Source organism: Neoarius graeffei, chromosome 15 (assembly GCF_027579695.1).
Source record: "Neoarius graeffei isolate fNeoGra1 chromosome 15, fNeoGra1.pri, whole genome shotgun sequence".
In the NCBI taxonomy this organism is placed as follows: domain Eukaryota; kingdom Metazoa; phylum Chordata; class Actinopteri; order Siluriformes; family Ariidae; genus Neoarius; species Neoarius graeffei.
The window spans coordinates 26,858,471-26,873,575 of NC_083583.1; positions in this window are offsets into that span (position 1 = coordinate 26,858,471).

Here is a 15,105-nt window from a genome sequence, read left to right on the forward strand (position 1 = left end):
AACAAACCATACTGACAGTGTTGGCTTTTCTAACTCTGTTTTATTGCCAGTGTTTTCACAGACACAGCAATAGGCTTTATTACAAACAAACAAACAATGTTCCCATTTAGGCCACAGCCAATTCAGTTTAAATCCAAATACAGATATAGATTAATAAGATACTAAACAGATACAGGAAGTGGAATTACACCCTTAACCTACTGTACATGCCTACGAGTTCCTTTAGAGAACACCTGAAATATTCTGGAGTTGAAAGTATGCGGTTCATGCCTTACTCTCTTACTGAAGTAATAATTGAAAATTATTGAAAAAGTAAACCTCTAGAAAACAGACTGTGCAATTATAACATTTACAAAATATCTCATCTCATCTCATTATCTCTAGCCGCTTTATCCTTCTACAGGGTCGCAGGCAAGCTGGAGCCTATCCCAGCTGACTACGGGCGAAAGGCGGGGTACACCCTGGACAAGTCGCCAGGTCATCACAGGGCTGACACATAGACACAGACAACCATTCACACTCACATTCACACCTACGGTCAATTTAGAGTCACCAGTCAACCTAACCTGCATGTCTTTGGACTGTGGGGGAAACCGGAGCACCCGGAGGAAACCCACACGGACAGAACATGCAAACTCCACACAGAAAGGCCCTCGCCGGCCCCGGGGCTCGAACCCAGGACCTTCTTGCTGTGAGGCGACAGCGCTAACCACTACACCACCGTGCCGCCCATTTACAAAATATGCTTATTATTAATTTCTAACAAAATGGTAGTCTCATTCTCTTCATAAATATGTGGGCCATTGCTTCTAACCTGCATTTTGCTTAATGAAACCACGTGTCATTAACTATCATAACTGGGTAAATGCATACTTTATATGAATTATAGAAATTAATTTTTTTTAAATTCATAATTGGTCATTGAAAAAATCAGTATATAAATTAGATCCAAACAAACTGGAGACAAGTAATTTTTGTTTATAACACCAGTGTTAAATTCTTGAATCTGATTGGTGTGAAGGTATTGAACAGTTTTCTATAACAGCAGCTCTGGTAGTAATGCTATCTGCAAACAAATCATTTATATGAATGTGATCATGAGAATCCATTATCATTTCTATAAAAAACAACTCATTCACAGGAACATGTATGGTGGACATTCCATGTAATCCATCCATCCATTATCCCTAACTGCTTATCCTGTACGGGGTCACAGGCAAGCTGGAGCCTATCCTAGCTGACTATGGGTGAGAGGCGGGGTACACCCTGGACAAGTCGCCAGGTTATCGTAGGGCCGACACATAGACACAGACAACCATTCACACTCATAATCACACCTACGGTCAATTTAGAGCCACCAATTAGCCTAACATGCATGTCTTTGGACTGTGGGGGAAACCAGAGCACCCGGAGGAAACCCACACAGACATGGGGAGAACATGCAAACTCCACACAGAAAGGCAGAAAGGCCCCCATTGGCCACTGAGCTTGAACCCAGAACCTTCTTGTTGTGAGGCAACGGTGCTAACCACTACACCACTGTGCCACCTCCATGTAATCCAAGACTAATAAATAACAGATAAAAAGTGCCATTTCACAAACTGATAACATGAAGCTTTCTGTAAAGATCAGTGGCGGCTGGTAGTCTTTCAAACAGGTGAGGCTGGTCGGTCACGATATTTCCAGATTTTAAAAGAAAAAAGAAAAAACACATCAATTTTGCCCATTCTCTTGCCTCTGATCTGGCTGATTGTTGGCAGGGTCACAAACTGTGAAATAACAGGTTCTTTTGGCTCATTAGCCTACTGTCCAATATACATGATGGTGGTGTTGGGTGTGTGTGTATATTTTAACATTTTATATTTTAAAATTGTGGCATGTTGTTTAAAAATTGATCATTATTGAAAGTAGTTCTTTGTCAGGAACCTCAGCAGTAACAGCAGAGTGTTCTGGAATAGGCACAAGCACTGACCTTGGGGAGCCAAACATAGAGCTGGGTGCCACACATTTCATTCAATAGCACTTTCCCTATATTTTACTTATTTTGACTGAGAAATGTTTTATTGACAATTTTGATAACCCTTCACTTTTAATCCAGGTCTGTAATGTGAAATGTTCTCGGCTGTGTTTTTGTTTAAAAATGTTTTCCAAATTGTAGCTGTGTTTAATTCATATCCAGAAAAATATATATTCCAATATAATATACTCAGCATAAACATTTTAAATAGATTCTATATTTTTGGTCTATCCATGACATATTACTAAAGTAGCCTATTTACTGTTGTTGATGTGGGTCACTTGCTGTTAGCCAATTCACTTTCTCGTACCAGGAGAGCTGAAAGGAACGAGTATTATTCCCTACCTTTTTCACCAAGTCAATTTGAGGCGTTGGTCTACCCTGCTCTTTAATTTTAATTTTTTCCTCGAAAGGGAGACTGGCAAATGGCTTCGCCAAAATTAAATCAGCAATGCTTGGCATCCGTGCGCAGCTTTCTTGCTAGCTGACTAGCCCCCTCAAGTTCAAGTTCAGTCACTGAAATAAACGAAATTTCTGGAACTAAGATAGCAAACTTGACAACACTATATTTACACTTTATCTCATCTCATTCTCATTATCTCTAGCCGCTTTATCCTTCTACAGGGTCGCAGGCAAGCTGGAGCCTATCCCAGCTGACTACGGGCGAGAGGCGGGGTACACCCTGGACAAGTCGCCAGGTCATCACAGGGCTGACACATAGACAAAGACAACCATTCACACTCACATTCACACCTACGGTCAATTTAGAGTCACCAGTTAACCTAACCTGCATGTCTTTGGACTGTGGGGGAAACCGGAGCACCCGGAGGAAACCCACGCGGACACGGGGAGAACATGCAAACTCCGCACAGAAAGGCCCTCGCCGGCCCCGGGGCTCGAACCCAGGACCTTCTTGCTGTGAGGCGACAGCGCTAACCACTACACCACCGTGCCGCCCTATATTTACACTTTATTTACAATGAAAATATATACAAACTAAAAAAGCTGGTAGAAACCGTATGTAATGAATGAAATCGAAATGTAAGCTGATCTCTTACAATACACCACAGCACTTGTGAATCCGCATGGGATTGAACTGAGATTCACCGCTGCCTGTCTATAGTTGAAACGAGCTGTCAATCAAAGAAAATATCCGGCCGCTTTCACCAATCACCAGTCTCCTCGCGGAAACTGCCATGTCCCTCCCACTGTGAGGCTCGGAGTCCGGTGGGCGGGCGTTTTCGCAGTATTTGTCCAATAACCGTCTTGCATTTTGAGATTGAAAAGCGCAGAGCTCCCAAATGCCATTGAAGTCCACTGAGGCTGGGCTGCATCGCGCTCTCACGAAGGGGAAAAACTCACGTACACATTAGGTGAACTGGGGAAAGTTATAACGGAATGATTTCACACTGTAGTTGGGTTGAGCACATATATTTCTATGATTCTGGATCTGAAATAGCAATGTTATAAGGTCGGCTATAACATAAGCCTAGCGCAATTCATCCTACACGATGTTTGTCATTTTTAGAGGAGGCTGAGCCTCCCTTGTTGTCTTAGAGCAATCGCCCGTGGTAAAGATGTACTTATTTAACATTTATGGAAGGAGGAAGAGTCTTTAAGTTTTCCGCCACAGGAGGAAAACTTTCTGGACAAAAGACTTTGTACTTTTCAGTTACTCCCCAATATAATGAGAGAAAAACAAAGAGGCTGGTGAGGAATGCAAGTGATAGCAGGAACTTGTTCCACAAAATGAGTCTATAAACTGATTTTAAAAAGTATGATGTGTTTTTCTTGAATAACAAATCTAACTTTTGGTAAATTGTTTAAGGGGAATAAAACACCTCAGGACATGCTGTTATAGGAAAATATTCAGTTTGGCATGGTAGCAGTAACTCTGCTTTGCGTCAGGCCACACAATACAACCCTGTTTTTGATTGATTTCCTATAACAAACCTCCCATTGAGGTTTCTGATACATTTACATTCAGGATATAGCTACATTTTGATTTCATGTAGGGTTTTTTTTGTCCATCTCTGACTGCAGCAGGTGGAAAAAATATCAAGATTCAGTAAAATGATTCAAAAGTTTATTTAATTTTAATAGTCTAGACAATATCCACCTATGCTAAGCCAAACTGTGGCATACGTTTTTATATATTACCATATAAGACCACTGGTGTGCAAGGAAATATCTTGTTATTGGAATGCAGAGGCTTGCCCATATGTGAGTATGCTTAAGTCTGGTGTTGTGTCGGAGAGAACCATGGAATAGAGATGTGTATATGTGTGAGATCAGTAAGGGAAGCAGAAGAGAGAATTGCTACTTGGCTAGTGTGAAGCCTGAAACATGACAGTACTCAGAGAGGAACAAGTCTTGCTATGTTTTTTTTTTTCCTGCTGTTTGGGAGCTACTGCGTCTTCACGCCCCAGATGGACATGAAGGACAGTTTACACAAACAGAGCCAGCTGGATCAAACTAGACCAAAAGCATTTTCTTGCCTGACACCACAGCTCTGTTCCCCAGTCCTGTTCCTGCAGTGTGGGAGGGTGTCTTCCTTCACATATGTGAGGCAATCTGGGAAAACCCAGCAGATATCTCTGTGGCTGACCTCTGGCCAACAGTCAAAAATTATTGTTCTAGCCAAAATCGGGGTTTTCTGCTGATAAAATACGTTGACGCTATTTTCAATATTTACAAAATGGCTGTCCTCAGTTGAAGAACTGTACAAAGCAAATGGTGGATTGAAATGATTTGCAGTGGGAGATGGGGGTAACCTATATGAACCAGTTTGTTGTTTTGATAGGCAAATCTATCTATCTGGCATATCATTGCAGTGACGTGGCCACTCTGACAGCTTCAGCCATCAAAGTCTTTAGGGAAGAATTACAGTAGTGGTTTCCCATTGCCTTCTACTTGATTATTATAGAGGTTTTCCCCTCTCAGTGATTCTCACACACAATTTAGAGTAGCCAGTTAACCTAACCGTGTGTCTTTGGACTGTGGGAGAAACCAGAGCACCCAGAGGAAACCCACACAGACACAGGGAGAACATGTAAACTCCACACAGAAAGGCCCCCATCAGCCACTAGGCTTGAACCCAGAACCTTCTTGCTGTGAGGCAACAGTGCTAACCAACTGCACCACCATACTGCCCAATAGGCAAATAAACAAATTAAATAGTCTAATTAATGCAACATAGGGTCTCTCTCTCTCTAGTTGTCAGAAGTTTAGATGCACTCATCATGGCCATGAAATGTCATGGCAAAATTGGGCTTTCAATAATTTCTTTTAACTGTTCTTTTTCTGGGGAAGAATGATTTGTACAAAACACATTTAATAGATAAAAGCAAGAATTTGTTACAAGAATTTGGTTTTTAATTTATTTGGGATTTATGAAATCAACACAAGCTCAAAATAATATATACAGGGTCAAAAATATCCATACAGCACACCTAGTTAAATGCCCCTTAGCAAGTTACACCTTGACCAGCTTCAACAAGCTTCTGGCAGAATTCTGGTTGGATGTTTGATCACTCTTCTTGCCACAATTAGTAGAATTCAATAAATTTGTTGGTTTCCTACACCGACCACAATTTTTGATAGGGTTGCGGTCAGAACTTTTGGGAAGGCCATTCAAAAAACTTAATGTTAGCCTACATTATCCATTCCATAACCAGGAAGCGTATGTTTGGGTTCACTGTCCTGTTGGAACACCCAATTGAATCCAAGTTTCAACAGTCTAGGTGATGGTTTGAGGTTATGCAGAACAATTCTAAACTAGTCATCTTTCTTCAAAGATGCGTCTTTGTCCATGTGGTCAGTTGAAAACTTTAGTTGAACTTGAAGGTATCAATTTTGGAACAGGGACTTCTTTCTTGGGTGGCACGGTGGTGTAGTGGTTAGCACTGTCATCTTACAGCAAGAAGATTCTGGGTTTGAGCCCAGTGGCCGACAGGGGCCTTTCTGTGTGGAGTTTGCATGTTCTCCCCGTGTCTACGTGGGTTTCCTCTGGGTGCTCTGGTTTCCCCCACAGTCCAAAGACATGCAGGTTAGGCTAATTGGTGGCTCTAAATTGACTGTAGGTGAGAGTGTGAATGGTTGTTTGTCTCTATGTGTCAGCCCTGTGATGATCTGGAGACTTGTCCAGGGTGTACCCTGCCCAGGGGCGCAGATAGGATTTTTGAACTGGGGGGGACTGAGCTGTCAGCAAATGATTCCATTTTGTGTGTATATATATATATATATATATATATATATATATATATATATATATACACACACACACTACCGTTCAAAAGTTTGGGGTCACTTTGAAATGTCCTTATTTTTGAAAGAAAAGCACTGTTCTTTTCAATGAAGATCACTTTAAACTAATCAGAAATCCACTCTATACATTGCTAATGTGGTAAATGACTATTCTAGCTGCAAATGTCTGGTTTTTGGTGCAATATCTCTATAGGTGTATAGAGGCCCATTTCCAGCAACTATCACTCCAGTGTTCTAATGGTACAATGTGTTTGCTCATTGCCTCAGAAGGCTAATGGATGATTAGAAAACCCTTGTACAATCATGTTAGCACAGCTGAAAACAGTTTAGCTCTTTAGAGAAGCTATAAAACTGACCTTCCTTTGAGCAGATTGAGTTTCTGGAGCATCACATTTGTGGGGTCGATTAAATGCTCAAAATGGCCAGAAAAATGTCTTGACTATATTTCCTATTCATTTTACAACTTATGGTGGTAAATAAAAGTGTGCCTTTTCATGGAAAACACAAAATTGTCTGGGTGACCCCAAACTTGTGAACGGTAGTGTGTATACATGTTATTTCACCTCCCTCACTGCCATCACCAGGAACTACCTGCAGGCCAGGACAATGATAACATTTTAACATAGCCTATGGAAATCCAAAGTTTACACATTATCATCACGCACAGAAATTGCAAAACTACTAAACTAGTTTTAAAACCGCTAAGTTCCAACTGTTAAACATAGCGAGAGGCTGGGCTACGTGTGTGTGTGTAAAGTGTAAACCAGTGCATCCTGACTTTCTAACTATGCTTGTGTGTTGCGTGAGCGGCAGTCAGTCAACAACTCTTCGCAAAGTTTTCTTATGAAACAATATGCTCGCTGAAATTATGGCAGGGAACGCCAGATTAAACATTAAAACTGCCTTCTGAGCACTGTATCTACAGGCTACCACTGAAAGAAGGAGGCTACCAGAAAGGCATCTCTACTCCGTACGATTTTACTTTCACTACGACATTACTTTGAACAGACTATCAAAAAATTGCAAGGTGATATGATAAAGTAAGGCACAGTTTACTTGCAGTCGTTTTTTTTTTTAAATGATGCAATCATTTTCTGCCTTTTGGCACCCTTCATCATGCCGTGTTGGGGTCCTGAACTAGGAGGAGCTGTCCCCGATATGCCTGTCAAACTTGTTGTGGGTAACCATAGCAACCAAGCTCGAGCTCGCAACCCGTGCAGTCTGCGCAGTTGCAACTATGTATGTACTGCTGTGCACCTCAATAAACCGAATGGTAATTAGTCTTTTGATTTTTCCGTGAGGTTTGCCTTATGCAAAGAAAGACAGCATAGGCGTTTTTTCCTCCCTATAAGTGGGGGGGACCGAATGAGGTGAATTTAAATCTGGGTGGGACGAATCCCCCCCGTCCCCCCCTCTATCTGCGCCCGTGACCCTGCCTCTGACCCATAGTCAGCTAGGATAGGCTCCAGCTCAACCATGACCCTCTACAGGATAAGCGGCTACAGATAATGGATGGATTCTTTCTTGGATGGTAGCCTCTCAGTCCATGGTGATATAAAATTTGCTTGGCTGTAGACAGTGACACTGGTGTTCCAGCAGCTTCCAGTTCTTGGCAGGTCTGTGCCTTGGTAGTTCCTGGGTTGTTCTTGACAATCTGAACCAATTTCCTCTCAGCTGAAGGTGACACTTTGGATCTTCTTTCAGACTTTTGCAAAGTGGCTGCACCTCCCAATAATTTGTACTTGTCAAACAAACCCTTTTTCTGTTCGCACAGAGAAGTTACCAGCTGTAGTCAATCATGATCACTAACAGGAGGTTACGAGGCCTTGGACTTGGCAAGTCAGAAGGTATTTTGGAGCTTTCAGCACCACTGAATTAATAGTCTAAGTGGAGGTATGTATATTCTTGACCCTGTATTTATAATTTTGGCCCTGTGTTGATTAAAAAAAAAACAAAGTAAAAATTGTACACCAAATTATTATTTTTTTCTATTACAGATGTATATTGTACAATCATTCTTCCCCAGAAAACAAGCAGTTCAACAAAATCATTGCCCAATATTGCTATAACTTTCATGTCCATGATGAGTGTATGTAAACTTCTGAGCACTACTGTGTATATATAATATATCTACATTTGTATACACTGCCTGACCCGGCCAAAAAAAAAAAAAACCTAGTAGGGGCTTTTTGCGATAACAGTAAGACGCACGAGTGACACACGGTCATTGTACTCCACACTTGCTATTTGTGTGGCCCCCAAGACAGAAGTACATCTCACTTTCTATCCCTATGTATGGCGTGCACACAGCGCACGCAACACACATGTGACACGCAGGGCAAGACTCTGGGTATATATATTCGCAAGGAACCGATCATGTAAGTGTAGCATGGTAGAAGGGAAGAAGATGGCTGTTGCCATACCGCCGCAACGACTGAGGGAGTTGGACCCTTATAGGCAGATGATAGAAGCTGAGGAGCAGCACAAAGCGATATTGTTCTTCAGCCGAAAGACAGATGCAGAATGATGCAGACACACTGGTTTTATACCCACTCCTGGCTTGCATCACACGCAAGTCATGAGTGATTGTCACGTGCTAATCACGTGCGTCACACATGCTTCACAAGTGCGGCCCGTACTCCTAGCGCAGGAAACTGGTAAAATGTAAGTCACACGCACTCCACACTCATTCAACACGCACTGATCACATGTGTCAGACCTACGCTTTCCACGGGCTAACGGGACAATTTTTCCCACGCCTCGAGGAAGTCAGGCGTGCAACCTGTACTTGACAAGTACTTTGCCTGTACTCCTCCCCAAAACTTTCCCCTGGGTTCACCGCGACCCTGCGGCACAGCTGCAAGCTACCAAACCCTGTGACCTGTGCGTGTCCAAAACACTTACAGCGGGTTGTGAGTGTGGTGTTAAGCTAACCACATTTCTTTGAACTGTGGGAGGAAACCCACGCAGACATGGGGGGGCCTTTCTGTGTGGAGTTTGCATGTTCTCCCCGTGTCTGCGTGGGTTTCCTCCAGGCGCTCTGGTTTCCCCCACAGTCCAAAGACATGCGGTTAGGTTAACTGGCTACTCTAAATTGTCCATAGGTGTGAATGGTTGAGAGGAGAAAACCTCTATGATGATCTAGTAGACGGCAATGGGAAACCACTACTGTAATGCTCCCTAGAAACTCTGTGATGGATGTCGGAGCTGGACCTGCCATCAGGCAGAACACTAAAGAAGAAGATACAAGATACAGTACCAGTCAAGTGTTTGGACACACCATCTAATTCAATGTTTTTTTTCTTTATTTTTATTAATTAATAGATGATTCATGTCTTAAAGTAATGGTGGATGTCGTTTCTCTTTACTTAGTTGAGTTGCTCTTGACATAATGTGGATTGCTACAGTTGTGGAATCGGGCTATTTACTGTATTTTTATCATTTATTATTTACTGTTTGATCTCAAATGCATTAAGAAGGCAAGAAATTGCACTAATTAACTTTTGACGAGGCACACCTGTTAATTGAAAAGCATTCCAAGTGACGACCTCATGAAGCTGGTTAAGATAATGCCAATAGTGTACAAAGCATCATCAAGGTAAATGCTGGCTACTTTGAAGAATCTAAAATATCAAACACATTTTGTTTTTTAACACTTTTTTGTTTACCACATAATTCCATATATGTTCCATGTGTTATTTCATAGTTTTGCTATCTTCAGTATTGTTCTGCAATGTAGAAAATAGTTAAAATACAGAAAAGCTTATGAATGAGTAGGGGTGTCTAAACTTTTGACTGATACTGTACATGGACAATCGCAAAATAAACTCCTGATCAATGGTATTTTCAATCCTCAACCTGCATATTCAGCTAGAAGCTAGACATCTAACTACATACGGCACTGTATGTCATAATGAACTCTTATATGTCTCCTATATACAGAGGGTAATATGGGCCCTACTTCTGAGCCCTGGAGCAGCGTCCTAGAGAACTCTCAATCATCTGAAGCTGACAGTCCTTAGGACTGAATGTTGGGGTGAAAACTTCAGTTAACACTCATTCATTTGCTGAGGTGGTCTAAACAGCATTCCTTGAGGGCCTCTGAGCAGAGGTTTCTGTCTCAGCTCACTTGTAGATTGAACAAGAGTGCTCTGAGAGCACAATATCCCTCTCTGGCAACTATGCCATAACTCTGGTAAAATGCGACTGAATTGAATGAAATTGTAATGTGTGTATTAACGACATATGACAAAGAATCCTGCCAAGTTTTGTGAAATTCCTCCAAAAATTGTGAGAGGAGTTGATTTCAGAAGGTGAGTACCCTTCCCAGGACGGATGGATGGATGGATGGACGGACGGACGGACATCGCCATGACATAATCCCCCTTCAGGCCTTTCGGCCAGCGGGGAATAAAAACTTTTTGCCAAATTACATGAAATTCCTCCAAAAATTGTGAGGGAAGTTGATTTCAGAAAGCAAGCACACCTTGATGAAATTGCCAAAGTACAAGTTTGTGAATAATCAAGGGCATAACTGGTAAAATTTACCCAAATTAAATGAAATTTCAATATGAGTATAACTGTCATATAACAAAGCCTTTTGCCAAATTTGGTGAAATTCCTCCACAAATTGTGAGAGGAGTTGATTTCAGAAGAACATACACCCTCATGAAATTGTCAAAGTACAAGTTATTTAACCAAGGGTCAAAACTCTGGTAAAATTTTCACAAACGAAATTAAACCACAATATGCGTATTACCGTCATATAACAAGGCCTTTTGCTAAGCTTCGAGAAATTCCTCCAAAAATTGTGAGAGGAGTCGATGTCAGAAGGCAAACACATCTTCATGAAATTGTAAAAGTACAAGGTTGTTAATCAAGGGCCACAACTCTGGTAAAATGCGACTTAATTGAGCAAAATAACAACATGCGTATTACCGACATATAACAATGCCTTTTGCCAAGTTTGGTGAAATTCCTCCAAAAATTGTGAGGAGTTGATTTCAGAAGGAAAACACACTCTCATGAAATTGTCAAAGTATAATTTTGTTAATCAAGGGCTGTAACTCTGGTAAAATGTGACCAAATTTAACAAAATTACAACGTGTAGTACCGACATACAACAAAGAATCCTGCCAAGTTTTGTGAAATTCCTCCCAAAATTGTGAGCGGAGTTGATTTCAGAAGGTGAGTACCCTTCCCGGGACGGACGGACGGAAATCGCCACGATGTAATCCCCCTTTGGGCCTTTCGGCCAGCGGGGGATAAAAACGTAAGCAGGCTCATCAGTTATCTCATCTTTTCTAAAAAAAATAGAATAGAATGAAATAGAAAATAGAAATAATTCAATGACTACTGTATTTTCTGTACTCAGACATTTTTGTGTTCTACTGTACACTGTGACCTATACAGAAAATCAACCTAATTTTGGCTTTGTCCTAATTGTTATGCATCCATTTGTTGGTGTAGTCAGAGTGCTAACACAGCAGTTACAGTATCTTGCTGCTCCATGTGATGAATTAACACTGCCATTAGCTTTTTTCCTCCTAAATTACTTAGGAAATGTAATATATTTACAAATTACTTAAGAATACTCATCAATTTAGTTTTGTGTACTTGGTGTTATCTAATATAATTACTAGCAAAATGACAAATAACCAATATAATTTTGTACTTTTGAAAACTACAGGCGGAACTGAAATATGTTTGTGTTTAGCACACATACTGTACCAACCGGATTTCAAGTTTTAGGATTTTAAAATCTAATTACCTCCAAAAGAGAAAAGGGAGCCATATTTGTTTAACTGTCTCCTTATCTACATGCATATCTCTGTGGAAAGACTAATTTTAGAAAGTTAATAAAAATATTTCTAATTTCCAGAGGTGGGCAAAGTACCAAAGTTCATTACTTAAGTCAAAGTTCAGATCCCACTGGTCAAACGTTACTCCGATACAAGTGAAAGTTGTCCAGTCAAAATTTTTACTTAAGTTAAAGTGCTGAAGTAATTGCTTTTAAAAATACTTAAATATTAAAAGTACATTTTCTGTCAACGCATTGTATTATTGCCACAACGCTGACAAAACCTAATGCCTCTGAAGCAACCTACTAGATTTACTGACTAACTTGTAGAACCTGTAGAATAAACACCTGGTAGAATGTTACGAAATGAATCAACTGAATTGACAAAAAAGATCCATTGCGATTTTTATTTTTATTTTTTTATTTTAACACTCTTACCCACCCCCATAAAGCAGCATGGTAGTGTTCTGACACAGCTCTGGCAGTGTCAGAATCATCAATGCTAGCTAGTTTTTTCCTCTTTGGCTACTGGTAAAAAATGCGTCATAGCTATAGTAATTATGCAAGGTCACAAAAGCTACAATGTTAACATTACCAAAGACAGAAATGTGAATTCACAAAATGAACACATGCTGTGCCATCATGGTGGTTTAATGTTAAGCTAGCTAGTCAGTGAAACTCCTGACATGCTAGCAAACTCTTCATCTCATCTCATTATCTCTAGCCGCTTTATCCTTCTACAGGGTCGCAGGCAAGCTGGAGCCTATCCCAGCTGACTACGGGCGAAAGGCGGGGTACACCCTGGACAAGTCGCCAGGTCATCACAGGGCTGACACACAGACACAGACAACCATTCACACTCACATTCACACCTACGGTCAATTTAGAGTCACCAGTTAACCTAACCTGCATGTCTTTGGACTGTGGGGGAAACCGGAGCACCCGGAGGAAACCCACGCGGACACGGGGAGAACATGCAAACTCCACACAGAAAGGCCCTCGCCGGCCCCGGGGCTCGAACCCAGGACCTTCTTGCTGTGAGGCGACAGCGCTAACCACTACACCACTGTGCCGCCCGCTAGCAAACTCTTTTCAAACTCAAAATCATATTGGGTAGCTAACGTTACTAGAAAAGAAAGATTTCTACATTTTGTTTATTTGGCAAGATTATGCTAAAACATATTTCTGAAAGGACTTCAGATAAGTTAAATGTTATTCATGTTAGCATAACTCCGTTTTTACATGCTAACTAACAGTGTCCAAGTTAACTAGCTGTGTGTTAACATTAGCCGTGGACAAGGCTACAGCAACTTGGCGGGCAAATCCATAGAAAGTCATTTGACTAACCAGACTGTGTAGCTATTGCAACGTTATCACTAGCTCTAAAAGCACAGACAACTTTATTGCAAGCTTTCTCTTGGAATAAAATGTTTATATACGTCAATATGCGTCCACAGGTTGGACGGCGGGTTTTTATAGGCTGTGATGTGGTTCGTTTTCGGCAAACAAAGCAAACATTTAAAATGAAACAAATCTTTATTTCTTTCAGAAAACTGAAACATGGGTTCTAGGGATAGCCATGAGTGCGTGCATTCCCCATTCTGCCATCAACTGATCGTGTTAAATTACGCTGCGGAGAAATCACTGAACTTGATTTTATCCAGTCTATGGACGTGATGTGACCCTAGTGATTACTGATCGGCTGTCTCAGTGTCACTGGCGAAAAAAACAATCATGTTTAAAAAAAGAAAAAAACATTCACTTTCAAAGCTGCTTCATAGTAACAAGTAACGAGGGCCTTGATAGAAATGTAGTGGAGTGAAAAGTACGATATTTGTCTTTCAAATGTAGTGAAGTTAAAGTCATAAGTTTCCAAAATAATACTCAAGTACAGATACTCAAAAAGTGTACTTAAGTACAGTACTCAAGTAAATATACTTTGTTACTGTCCACCTTTGCTAATTTCTAATGTACTGTGTCAGTATGTGTCATGTCTACATTCAAAACCTGATTTTCAGAATCTGGACACAGCAACATCCATCACATAATTTTATCTAACATTACCATCATGATCGGGCGGCGTAGTGGTTAGCACTGTCGCCTCACAGCAAGAAGGTCCTGGGTTTGAGCCCAGCTGCCGGTGAGGGCCTTTCTGTGTGAAGTTTGCATGTTCTCCCCATGTCTGTGTGGGTTTCCTCCCACAGTCCAAAGATATGCAGGTTAATTGGTGGCTCTAAATTGACCGTGAGTGTGAATGGTTGTTTGTTTCTCTATATGTGTGTGTGTCAGCCCTGTGATGAGTTTGTCCAGGGTGTACCCTGCCTCTCGCCCATGGTCAGCTGGGATAGGCTCCAGCTTGCCCCCTGTGACCCTGCACGGGATAAGCGGTTACAGATAAAACAAACAAACAAACAAACAAACCATCATGATCAACTATTTACAATGAGCTGGAATTACTAGAGATGCATTGTAAGAAGAGCCTACCATGGAAGAGCTTACAACACAAGACATCAATCCAACAAGGTATGTAAATTAGAGCTTTCTTTGTCATAGTGACAACTGTTAGAGTTTACATTTAGATAAAAGGTTATTAATGGCAAAAATGTTATCAAGCAATCCAGAAAAAGTAACCTGGTTATGGATATTTTTTAAAACTTTTTTTAACATTACTACCCAACATGGTCACATAGACTTACTGTATATCATCAGTGTAGTGGCCAGGATTAGCAGCCAGTCCAACAGAAGTAAAAAGTTCATTAAATATTGCTAAAATTACTTCTTTAGAAGGGTGAAAGTAAGGGAGTAAACTCAGGAACCAGTACAGACTACACTAGAAAGGGATATGAAGGGCTGTTTTAGAGGCTGTACAAACAAGGCTGGATGGTATAAATCGGCACGCAGTGACACACCAGTCTCCATCAATGAACAGTTGATAACTTCAACAAAATGGACTTCATGCTAAAACTATAATGAATTTCCTGGTTGCACAGTTGTACTTTGTGACTATACAGGACACAGTTGT